Raw genomic sequence first — 13,333 nt, 5'->3', positions numbered from 1 at the left:
AAAAAAAATATATATATATATATATATATATTGCAGTTTTTGGCTGGGACTGTATTTGAACCCACCACCTCCAGCATATGGGGATGGTGCCTTACTCTTTGAGCCACAGGAGCCACTCTAAAAATTAAAATATTTTTGAGAGACATTAAAAAGACCAAAATCAGCTAACAGAAGAAATGGGAGAGAAGCAGATTAATTGCCTGAAATTAAGACATACTACACAATTAAGAAAGTGAGATATATGTGGGAGGTGGACAGGCTGAATTCCTCACGAACCTTCCAACTGAGGGTAAAGTGACCAGTAAGGGGTATGTCTGCATGACTAATCTTTCATGGGGAAATCAGCAGGGCAGGCAACTGAAACTATCAACTAGTAGCTTAGTCTAGAGAAGTGGAGATGTCTGAGGAGATGAGATTTATTCTTCCCCCTCTCTCTTCTGGTTGCACCATTATCTGGCCTATTCAGATTTTTCATTACCCTATGTCCCTGTTTACCCTTTACCCAACCTTTACCCTGTAGTCTCCCCTCTTTCTCATCTTAACCTTGATTGCTGACTACTAACTTGCATATATACTCTGTTATGTACCCAATAAAAAGATTCCAGGAAACGGACAGATGCTGCATTATTTTCACACTGCCACCAGGCACATGGAACAGTGTATGCCCTTACAGGGTTCCAGTTTTATGCATTAATTTTGGTATAAGTTTCTGTTTCTTTCCTCAGAGCTGTCTCCCTTGCTGGCCACTGTCCCAGGCTGGGGTCCTTTGGACACTCAACAGATATGCATATAAGATAAATAAATAGAACAATGAAATAAAACAGAGTTCAGAAAAATGGAGGTTTAATTTGTATAAGAGCTGGCACTACAGAGTAATGGCAAAATAATGGTCTTTTGGATAAATGCCCTTTTAAGCCAAGAAACAAAAAACAAACTGAAACAAACAAGCAAATAAAAAGGAAGGTACAGCCTAGCAGACAGGAAAGTTTTAGACAATAACTATTGTACTCCATAATAAAATATTGTGGGGAGTATAGACTGTTACCTGTGCCAGGCTGCAACGAGGCAACACAAGTTCCCCACAATGGCAGTGTCAGAGGTGTTGAAGGAGGGAGATGGATTTTACTTCATTCGTACTAACAGTAAAAGGGGGCCCTTCCCAAAGTGTTAGTGGAGACCAGATGGGGAGTTTGGACTTTCTTCTTCACCTGATGGAAATGTGGTAATTCCCCACCCTTTGATGGGAGAAATTAGAAGAGGACCTCTGGAGAATCAAGACTTTTACCACTGGGGGTGGGAGGAATTTTACCACTGTTCAGGCCTAATAAAGCTAATAGTGTGATGAATTAGTTCTGCATCTTAATTTTGGTGGTAGTTACATGAACCTGGACAAGTGATTAAATGACATAGTATTTATTGTTCACAAGCATTGTGCTAATGTAAAATTCTTACATTTGATAATTCGTGGTAATTATGAGGGAAAGGTATGCAGGACCTCTTTCAATACTAGTCTTTTACGGTGAATCTATAAGTATTTCAAAACTAAAAGTTTTAAAGAAATAAATAGCAGGAATTTTTTTTATTATTATTAAATCATAGCTGTGTACATTAAGGCAATCATGGGGCACCATACACTGGTTTTATAGACCGTTTGACACATTTTCATCACACTGATTAACATAGCCTTCCTGGAATTTTCTTAGTTATTGTGTTAAGATATTTATATTCTACATTTACTAAGTTTCACATGTACCCTAAGGAAAATAATCCAGACCATATAAATATCAAAAAAATAGATAAGCAAAAAATGGAAAAACAACAGGGCATGTAGTTCATATGTGTAGATACTCAAATATTCCAAGAAATACATAAATATTGGCTCAATACTATATTAATGGTAATTAATACTAATTACTAATTCTTGAGAATTGAAACACTATAGCATGATCATTAGTAAGGATGTGGGGAAATAAGAGTTTCTCTTTACTACTGATAAGAACATAAATATGTACAACATCTTGAAAAACTTTTTTTTTTTTGCATTTTTAAAAGATTTATTTTTTTAGAGACAGAGTCTTGTTCTGTCACCCAGTCTAGAGTGCAAGGATGTGATCACAGATCACTGAAGCCTTAAACTTCTGGGCTCAAGTGAGCTTCCTCCCTCAGTCTCCTGAGTAGCTAGGACTGTAAGTGTGCCACTATGTCTGGCTAATTTTTTTTATTTTTTGTACCTGGGGGTTGAACGTGTGTGTGTCTCACTCTGTTGTTCAGGCTGGTCTCAAATTCCTGGTCTCAAGTAATCTTCCTGCTTCAGTTTCCCAATGTTCTGGGATTATAGGCATGAGCCACTACACCTGGCCCACTGTACTTGTTTTGTATTTCACTTAGCATAGTGTCCTCAAAGTTCATCCATGTTGTAGTATGTGACAGCATTTTCTTCTTTTATAAAGCTGAATAGTATCCCACTGTTTGAATGCACCACATTTTGTTCATCCATTCTTCTGTCAATGTGCATTTGGGTTGCTTCCACCTCTTGGCTATTGTAAATAGTACTGCTATGAACATGGTGTGCAAATAGCTCTTCAAGATCCTACTTCCAATTTGGAGGGTATAAGTGTCCTATCATAGTTCTATTTTTAACTTTTTGAGAAACCACAATACTCTTTTCCATAGTGATTACATCATTATATAAACTCACCAGCAGCGTGCAAGAATTCCGATTTCAAAGTTATGTGTTTTTATCTTGCATTTTTTTGAAGACTAATGATGTTGAGTACTTGTTCACATTCCTTGTTCATTTAGATCTCCATTTTTATAAGGTGTCTATTCTTATCTTGGAAAACTTTTTATATATGCCCATGATAGCCACATTGATATTCTATGAGTTAGCACAGCCACTCCAAAGGCTGTAACCAACAGAAATGTATATGTATGTCCACCAAAATATGCATAACTTTGTTCATAAAAAAGCATTATTTGTTATAGCCCTAAGTAGAAGTAATCCACAGTGCATCTGCAGATGAATAAATGTATTGTATTTGCACAAAGGACAATGTCATTTCATATATATATATATATTTTAAGCAGAAATAGCTAAATTAATTGATTAATAATATTTTGTTCTGAAGAATGAATAGTTCAGAATTTGTTTTGCACAAACATTTTGACCATAGCTGTTAGCAAAAAGTGTTTCATACTGCTAATTCTTCAGAGAAAGAAAAATTTGCATTTTATATGTTGATGGCACATTGTAAGTGTCCAAGAAATGCATGCTTTATCCAACTGAGAAGTTAATTTAATAAATTAGGTCTCACTAATTTAGTCTCTCATTCAACAATCATTACTTGAGCATTTTGTGTCTAAAAATGGAAATGGCCCTGTGGCTATAAAATAAGATTATTTGTAAAGGAATCATGTCTACTTAGACATTCAGAAAATGAATAAGTCACTTTTGTTTGTCACATATTAGGAACATGGCTGGGATGAAAAGAAGTCACAAATTAAGACTTTGAAATCATAAACACAGCAAGAAGAAAGCTTCCTAAACAATGGAATAATCGATCTAAGTTTAAAAGGTATTAGGGAATTAGTTAGATTAGTATGAGTGGAAGATGTTCTGAGCAGAGAAAAAAACTTGTTCCAAGCAGATGTTTAAATTATTATTACTTTTTGATTTATGTCACTTACAAGATATATGACATAGTGATTTGATTGAGGAATAAGTTCAACTAAACAGATAGGATAAGTGTGGTAGGCATCAATCAGATAAGGAAAAAGAAAAACTGAAAACTATATATGATTAAGGGATTCCAAGTAGGTGGCTTGCTTTCTCAGATAGGTAGCTTAAGAATGATCAGTAATGAGATAGTTTGGAGTATCTATTAACAGTGACAAGGCTAACTGTCCTTCTCTTGGGGTTGTATTACTGTCCTATAAGCGCATAGTGAGGGCAGCACTGCTAACACCTACACAACATGCTGGCAGCAACTAGAGTTTTGCTTTATATTGGTGCAATTTTTGGAAGAAAGAAAAATCTCTTTTTTCCAATAAAAAATGTAAACAAACAAACAAAAAAACAGTGACAAGGCTGAGGTAGAGAAGAGGCAGGAGGCCTCTAGTGAATTGATAATCATTTAATTGTGATTATATCACACATTGGGAGAAGGGAATGGATTTTATGATTTAGTGAAAAACCCTACAGAGAGTACGGACCGATCTACTTTTGTATAGTGGTATAGAGGGAACAGGCAATTTTGACTTAAGCTATTAATTAAATTAGAGTGGTTTTTTTGTTGTTGTTGTTTCTTTTTGTTTTTCTAGAGAGAGCTTCACTTGGTCACCCTTGGTAGAGTGCCATGGTGTCTTAGCTCATAGCAACCTCAAACTCTTGGATTCAAGTGATCCTCTTGCCTCAGCCTCCCAAGTAGCTGGGACTACAGGCACCCACCACAATGCCCAGCTAATTTTTAGTAACAGGGTCTTGCTCTGGTAAGCTTTAGAGACAAAAAATGTTTATTCATTTTTCAACATATTTAAATGATGCCTCTACTATTGGCTCATACCTTGGAAGATATCCTGTAGGTACTTATAAGATATTTTATAAGTATCCATTTCATTCTGTCCACATACACCACCTCTGCGTCACTTAGTTACTTAACTCTCATCTGGGTCACTTCAATAGTCTTATCTCTCCTACACTGTTTTGTTTGTTTGTTTGTTTTATCGTCTGCAGTAGAATTGTAACTTTTAGATGATTTAGGTGTCACAAGTAGTTTTCAATTCATAACTGAGTTGAAATGAATACAGCTTGTTTCTAGTTATTATATTTTTCAGGTGACTGGGAAGTGGTCCATGAATGATTTGTATCTGCCTATCACATTGACTCATGTAATCTCGGTTTATGAGCAATTTAGGATAATTGTATGTGGGTATGCATATAGCCACAAAGCAAGCCTTATGTTTTAGTCAGGTGTCAAAATGGCATATTTTGGCAACTACTTCTTAAACAATGGGCCTGGTAAAATCAGCCATCATTTATAAAATAAAAATATTTTGTATGAGAGGAAAAGGTAAGAGAAATTAGCTTTTTTTCTAACTACCTACAGAAAAAAAATGATAAAGAGATAATACAGTGAAATAAATATTTACTCCATTCTAAATAATAACAAAAATTCTTTCTCACATATTAACAAAATCAAAAAGAACTGAGAATCTAAGTCAGATCATTGGCTGTGTGATGGTGTAATTATTAGTGAAACTTTAGAGGTGTACTTAGGAGCTAGTCAATGAATTTTGGTATTATGTCGACTAATGATTATTCTCACGAATCAAAATTTGACACCAAATTCAACTCGCATTCTGACAGCTGAATTTTAATATAGGTCAGTGTGGAAAATGTACTTCTTCCAGAAATTATGAATGCAAACCTTGATCATAGCTATTATTTCACTACTTGAAAAATGTTTATTTTGATGTCATGTAAACACCATGCCATTATAGCACTTTCAGGTTATTGAGAAAATTTTAACCATATGATTGCTCTAATACTAAAGAATGTGTTCAAATTATATTTTCAAAAGATACTTTATACCAATTATAAATTCCTCTTAAATTATCTAACCTAAAAATCAAATCAGATCATTGCAACGTTTTTCTTATATCATTATGATTGTATAAACATCAAGAAAAAATTGGAAAACATCAACAAATTAAACCATCCTTCATTGTTAATAACGTGCTTAATGACAATTACATATTTCAGATATTTTAAACTTACTGTATTTTTCAAAATATTTCCTGAATCTCCATATTTTCTTGTTTCTTTCTATATGACAGAAAAAAAGTGAGATATTAGCTTGTTTTGTAACTACATATTTCACTATATTCCATATGGTGTTGTTCAAAAGGTAAACTAAAGCAAAAAAATTAAATTTTAAAAATTTATTTAAGTAAACAGTGATTCATGAATTCTGTAGCTCCAAACCAGAAGAGATTTGAGAGCTCTACCAAAGGAAAATAAAGAGTCTTTTATAGGACAGAAAGCAAAGACAATATTTAATTATTTACTCTTATACTTTCTCCATCATATCTTTTAACTCACTAGAAAGTTCCTAGTTATTTAATTATGATAGTTGGTTTTTTATCTGATTAATTGAGCTAGAGTTGTAGAATTTTTTTAATACAACAACTTACAAGAAATAGCTCAAGATTTGTTTATGTTTTTAATAAGCAAGACTAAGATTTTATCCCTTTCATAGAGAAAACATCTCCTGACAATATTTCTCTGTCACATATTAACCAATGGTAAGAATTCAAAATAAGAATTTGCTGTCTTTTTATCTTTATATGTGAGAAAGTGTTTTTCAGGGCTGCCAGAGTTGTTAAAATTTGGGGGGACGGTGGTGTCTAGAAAGAAGGAACCCACTGAGAGAGATGAATTAAAATACTAGTTTAAACTCTCTCATATTCATTATTGACTAATAAATTACCTATGTGCTGAGGACACATCAGGTAATCCAATAGGAAGCAACAACTATTTTATATAAGGCTGTAAGTGCTGATCAGAGATTTCAGCTACTACTACTTTGGGAGAATTAGAATTTAGAATTTGAGTCCCACCAAGTTCCAGTAGCTCAGCTAGCACCTTGAAATAAACAAATAATCTCAAGAAAAGCCAAGATTTTGGAGTAAAAATTGAATTTCTGAACTATGATATTTCACTAGGATGAGAGGCAAACTGAAAGAGATAAACGTAAGAAAGCATAAAACTAAGCCCCTACAGTTTTAAGGTGATAGCTGGCATTTTATCTACAGGGTTGCAAACTTCCCACTGTGTGCTTATGTTAGCCGCATTGTACAAACAACTAGAAGAGGTTTCATAACCTTGGTATATTGATGTCTAACAGCTGTGTTCAAGTAGACATGTAGTGGTGATGTCTTGCTGAGTGACATTCATTTATTGTTGTCTCATGTTTTTGTGTGCTGTCACAAGAATGTTACATCTGGAATTAGAGCAAAGGGAAAACATTAAATTTTTTGTTAAATTTTCAAGAGTAGAGGTGAAATCAGGGACATCTTAGTTCAAGTTTATGGGAACAATGCCAAGAAGAAAACGGCAATGTACAAATGGATTTAACGTTCTCTGAGTGGAGAGAAGCCATCACTGATGAAGATAAGTCAGAGTGACCAGCAACATACAGAACACTGCAAAGTTCTTCAAATTGTGTGTCAAAATCATCCATTGACTCAGAGAACCAGAGAAGACCAAGTACACATTGATAAAGAGACAGGAAAATCTTAACTGAAAATCTTGGCCTGAAAAGGATGTGTGCAAAAATTGTCCCAAAGGACCTCACCAATGAGCAAAAGCAAAGGAGAGTCAAAGTTTTCCAAAATCTCTAGGGAAGCAACACAATGTTTTGAGTCATGTTATCACTAGTGATGAAACATGGGTGTACCAATACGACCCTGAAACAAAGAATCAAAGTGTACAACAAAAGTCAACCAATTCTTAATGAACAAAATATTTCATCAGTCCAAATCAGAGTCAAAAAGATGCTGCTCACATTTTTTATATCAGATGGATTGTTCATTATGAATTTGTACTAACTGAACAAACAGTTAACTGAGTTTGCTATTTGGAAGTGCTGAAAAGGCTATGTTAAATGAAAGTTAAATGACAATAACCTAAACTTTTTACCAACAACTCATGACTGTTACATCATGACAATGGAGCAGCTCACAAGGCATTTTCATCATACACTTTGATTCTTTGTTTCAGAATCAAAGAAATCAAGAAAAAAAATCCCAAGAGAAATTAGGATATATCTTGAGACACATAAAATCAAATGCATGAAATATAGTCTTTGGCGCTGTTTCCCTGGGAGAATTGAGGAAAATGATACCATGGTCTGAGCATGAGGCTGCAAGTCACTGAAAGAAGTGATGAGGGGCAAAAAATGTGTGAAATGCAAGGGAACTCCATACTCAGGGTGCCTGGGACAAGAGAATTTTGGCAGAAGGATACAATAAAACCTCTGAGACTCTAAGAAGAGGTAAGGACCAGATACTTAGGTAATTTAACATACTTAAAAACCTTATGTATATGGATGGGTCAAACTGGTAAAAGACAAAGATAAAGAGCAAATTCTGCAAGCAGCAAGATAAAAATAACCTGTCACATCCAAAGGAGGCTCAGCAAGATTATTGGTTTGTTTTTCAGTATAAGTCTTACACACCAGAAGGCAATGGGATAATATATTTAATAAGCTTAAAGTAAAAAACAAAAACCCCCTGTCAATCAAGACTACTATACTTTATAAATATTTATTTCAAAACTGTAGAAAAAAATCAAGATATTCTCAAAGAAAAGCTGGTAAAAAAATTATTAATACCCTACAAATAATAAATTCTTTAGTATTTCTAAAGTATTTCACCAGTCCTGAAAGGATGCTAATAAGTAACTTAAAGCCGAACAAATATATAAAGTTATCTGTAAAAGGTAAACATATGGACAAATATAAAGCCTATACTATAGTGATTTTGATTTTAATTCCATTTTTAATCTTTTCACAGGCTTTAAAGGGCAAATACATGAATATAATATGAATCTATATTAATAGTCATGCAATATAAAAATATGTAAGTATTCATATTCACTTTCAAGAATGTAAAGTACAGGTGGAGCTGTAAACAAGTAGAGTTTATGTATGTGATTGAAGTTAAGTTGACATCAGTTTAAAATTGATTTTTATAACCTTGGGGTATTTTATATAATCCCTTTTATAATAACAAAAATATCTATAGACTATAAATAAAATGAGAAGGCAATCCAAATGTACTACTACAAAAATGTCAACTAAACAAAAAGAAAGCAATAGAGGAGAAAAATGAGGGATAAAAAGTGGATAAGATACATGGAAACAACAAAATGTCAATTGTAAGTTCTTTACTCATAATTCCTTTAGAGATAAATGAACTAAATTCCCCAGTTAAAAGACAAAAATTAGGAGAATGGATTAAAAACAAACAAGTTCCCCTCCAAAAATAAAAATAAAAAACAAAAAACAAGATCCAATATATGTTGTCTGAAAGAGATTCACTTTAGACCTAAGGACATGCATAGGTTGAAAGTGAAAGTATGAAAAAAAAAAGATATTCCATGCACTGAGTAACCAAAAGAGAACAGGGATGTCTATACTAACATAAGAAAAAAATGAGCTTTAAATTAAAAACTATTATAAGAGACAAAGAAGGACTATGTAGATAAAAAGATCATGATAAAAATGATCAAATCACCTAAGATATAATGGTTTTTGACTTATATGTACTGAGCATCAGAATTCCTAAATATATGAAGCAGACATTTACAGAATTGAAGGAAGAAATAGACAGTTCTATGAAAATAGTAAAATACCCCATATCTTACATTTATAATGAACATAACAACCATGCAGAAATTCAAGAAGGAAATAGAGAACTTGGACAATTCTACAAATCAATTGAACCTAACAGACATACATAGAACCAATGACAAAATGATCATTTTTTTTTCTGATGTGCTTATGGAACGCCTTACAGAATCCATCATATATTAGGTCATAAAATAGGACTCAATATATATATTTTAATTGAAATCATATAAGGTATCTTTCTTGATGGCAATGGAATGAAGCTTTATATTAATAAGAAAAGAAAAATAGAAAAGTCTACAAATATATGACAATTGAAAAAACAAATTAAAAACTAAATGGGTCAAAGAAAAAAATCCCAAGAGAAATTAGAATATATCTTGAGACAAATAAAATCAAATACATAACATACTGAAACATTTGTAATGTATCAAAAGGTGCTAAGAAAATAATTTATAGCTATATAGCATTAAAAAAAGAAGAAAGATCTCAAATTAACAATCTACAGTTTAAGGGACTAGAAAAAGAACAAACTAACTTAGTGGAGAAAGAAAATAATAAAGGTTAGAGCAGAGATCAATGAAATAGACAACAGGTGAGTGATAGAGAACATAAATGAAACTAAAGTGGTTTTTCAAATAGATAAACAGAAATGGCGAAACTTTAAATTGACAAAAAAAAGTAATGGACTAAAATAATAAAATGTGAAACTTACTAAATGTAGAATATAAATGTTTTAACACAATAACTAAGAAAAAGCCAGAAGGGCTATGTTAACCAGTGTGATGAAAATATTTCAAATTGTATATAAAACCAGCTCATGGTACCCCATGATTACGTTAATGTATGCAGCTATGATTTAATAAATAAATAAAAATAAAAAATAATAAAATAAAATAATAAAATCGGCAATGAAAGAGTAGGCATTAATGTATTGTCAATATACTATGTTTGAAGAGATAACCAAGAATAGGGGACCTATGTCCTGTTTTTTTTCTTCTGAAAGACCTAACTGTGAAGCTAATCTTATAGCTAGATAATAATTTCTCTATACCTAGATAATAATTTTTCTATACCTAGATAATAATTTCTCTAGGTTTTTACATATCAAAATGTGTGATAATATGCTTATTTTTCCTATTAAAATTTAATGAGGCATTATTTTCCATTAGACATCATGGTAGACACAAAAATATAAAGTTCAGAGACATATGAGAACTTTTATTAATGGAAAATATTCCCAGAGTCTATTACGTCAGGGGAGACCAAATTATTGTTGGCTAATAGACCATTCCACTTCTCATCGAGCCTAGAAAAAATCTGACCAGTTTCCAGCTGACATCAGCCCCGAAATGCAAAATACCTAAGGCACTTGACCTCTGCAATCAGTATGTTCATTTGGTCAGTGAAGCAATATGCTTAGCTATGTGCACACAGGCCTTCTAATTTATATTTCTATAATAATGTTTGGGTGACCCTGTTGCCTTTCAACTTCCTACTTAATTTGTGAAATAGCCTCAGAATGAGGGACATTTTCCTGGGTCTTTCTACTTAGTGGGGAGATGAGGCTCCAGAGACCATGGAGAATTTTATTAATTCTCCACTTGTAAGTTTCCCCTGCAACCCTGCCTCACTTTCGTGCTGTGCTATTGCAGTGCTTTCCCCAACTCGGTGCGTGTGCTATGTGTTTCACTTCTGTTTATCAAATTTCAGTTTTCAAGAACTTAACCTTTCATATATATCTATAAATCTATTACCCAGGTTAGATTATATTTAATCTATGCATTGATTTATGCTGGATGACTAATCTAGCTGTACTATAGTGGCCTTTTGAGTTCAGCATGTCAGCTCCCTCTTACTCTGTATCACCTGCAAATGAAAGAATGCAGCAACAAGGGATTTTATTCTGAAAAATTGCATTACAGGTTCCATTATCTTAGTATGAATTATAATCTTTGTTATCTAAACACACTGTTTTGTTTGAAGTAAGGTAAATAGCAATATCCCAAATTTTGCTAACATGACACAGTAATCCATTAGCAAATGATCTTCCAAGAATTACTTGAAAATATACAAATCTAACTTTGCAATGCCAGTTTCTAAAGTTAATTAAGCATTTGTGTAAAATGTTCCTTCCAAGTTTATATTTGAAAAAGGGGAGGAGGCTATGTCCAAAATTTTCTAAATTCCTGAGTAAATTATTCTCTTTATAAAATTTACTATAATACATTTTGCACATAGTAAAAGGATTTTTTAACCAAGCTGAAAAGCTTCATAGCAAGTTTCTGCCAGATGTGATTTGACAAGCTATAAAACCTTGAAATATCAGAGCTTATAGTAAATATGACAACTGACCTTTAGTTATAATACTAGAAATGTGATACTGTAAAGATATCCAGGCTCATTTTTTTTCATTGAGGCCATTAAGGAAGAATTTATTTTTAATATTTACTAGCAAAGAGCCCTAAATTTACACTATAAAACTGATAACAAAGCATACAGTCTTTATGTTTCTATACATTTATCAACATCGTCTACAATCTATAGTGAAGCAAAACCATGAAATTTATTACTATCTTACAAATGACCCATGTGTTTCCTTTAAAGTAGTCTGAAAGAGTTTTAAGTATCTCTCTCTTAAAAACAGAAATAATATAATCACATACCAAACCTAGCTTGGCTTTGTATCTGATAAAAAAGTTCTCACATTTGCGTGAAGGATGATACTTTACTCATTTTCCTTCCATGTTCAGAGTTTTCACAAGACAAACGATTTATTGCTGTATCCTCTGTTCTGGCCAACTCACAAGCTGATATAGAAAACCACTTCCCGAGCTGAAAGGATACCAAGAGACCAAAGAAAGACCTAGACAAATCCAGCTTGATAGGTTATATGAATTTATTAGAGGTCACTCACACAGAGCTCTCACTCCTCGATGGTGGCTAGAGTTCTTCAGAGAGTAAAATACTCCTTGCCTGTTTGTGGAACCTTAAATTTCTTTCTGGAAGTGACCCTGACCTCTCTCCACGTCATCATATAGTAAGATGACCATCTACACAAAAGGAGACACTTAAGAATATCTTTTACGCTTTGTATTTCTTTCAGTTTCCTTTTTTGATCTATAACTCTATGTTCAAAACAAATCTGCACAGGTTCTGTTAAACATTAAAAGCCAGGGGTGGTGAACTTGTATTCTTCCTTTGATATACTCCATTCCCCAGCTCTTAACAATCTTTCCATCGGTCTTCCCCAAAGATCCCTGAGCAGAAGCCAAAGAGATGCAATACTTATGATTCTCACATTGGCTTGAATCTCATGAAAGTAGTTTGTGCATATAATCCACACCCATGGTATATACAATAACAATAAAAGCAAATGATAATTACAGTTACTGTGCTATTTAATAAAACATAATTCCGATGCATAGGCAAAGAATGCAACCATTCAGAAAAAGAATCAAAGACTCCTAATCTTTCTATATTATTGATATGATCATTTCAATGACTTAATGCATCAATTACATTTTATTCTTCATCTGGAATATATGTATAAGGGGTGGCTTCTGTTAAAGTGAACCTTCCACTTTGAGCTTCAGTGAGCATGTCCAAATCCATCTTATTTTTGTAAGGCCAATTTTCTCATCTTTGATATTTCTTGATCTAGTAGAGACACTCTTTCCTTCATATGATGTAATGCTTTGGCTGGAGCAAGATCTGTGACTTGAATAAAATCATCTAATGCTTTTGTCCCAGGAACTACAATGCCTAAGGGTTATTCCCACCAGGCACGTTGGCCAGGGTGGTATGTATAATCTCTGCCAAGAGAGGCCATCCCATTGTACATCTCCCACTCTAATTATTGGGGAGGTACGGCCACAACTGTGCACTGCATAGTCAGCCAGCCCCTAAAGATGAAGGATAAG

At 33.3% G+C, this 13,333-nt stretch overlaps 1 non-coding gene across 1 annotated transcript; it reads left to right on the top strand.

Moving 5' to 3' along the window:
- The first annotated feature begins 3,899 nt into the window (after nt 1-3,899).
- On the top strand, nt 3,900-4,025 carry LOC128585275 (U4atac minor spliceosomal RNA). Its single transcript, XR_008379993.1, has one exon. It is a non-coding gene; the product is annotated as a U4atac minor spliceosomal RNA (small nuclear RNA).
- Nucleotides 4,026-13,333: the final 9,308 nt, after the last annotated feature.

Source organism: Nycticebus coucang, chromosome 4 (assembly GCF_027406575.1).
Source record: "Nycticebus coucang isolate mNycCou1 chromosome 4, mNycCou1.pri, whole genome shotgun sequence".
Lineage (NCBI taxonomy): Eukaryota > Metazoa > Chordata > Mammalia > Primates > Lorisidae > Nycticebus > Nycticebus coucang.
This window is presented reverse-complemented; position numbering and strand designations above follow the sequence as displayed.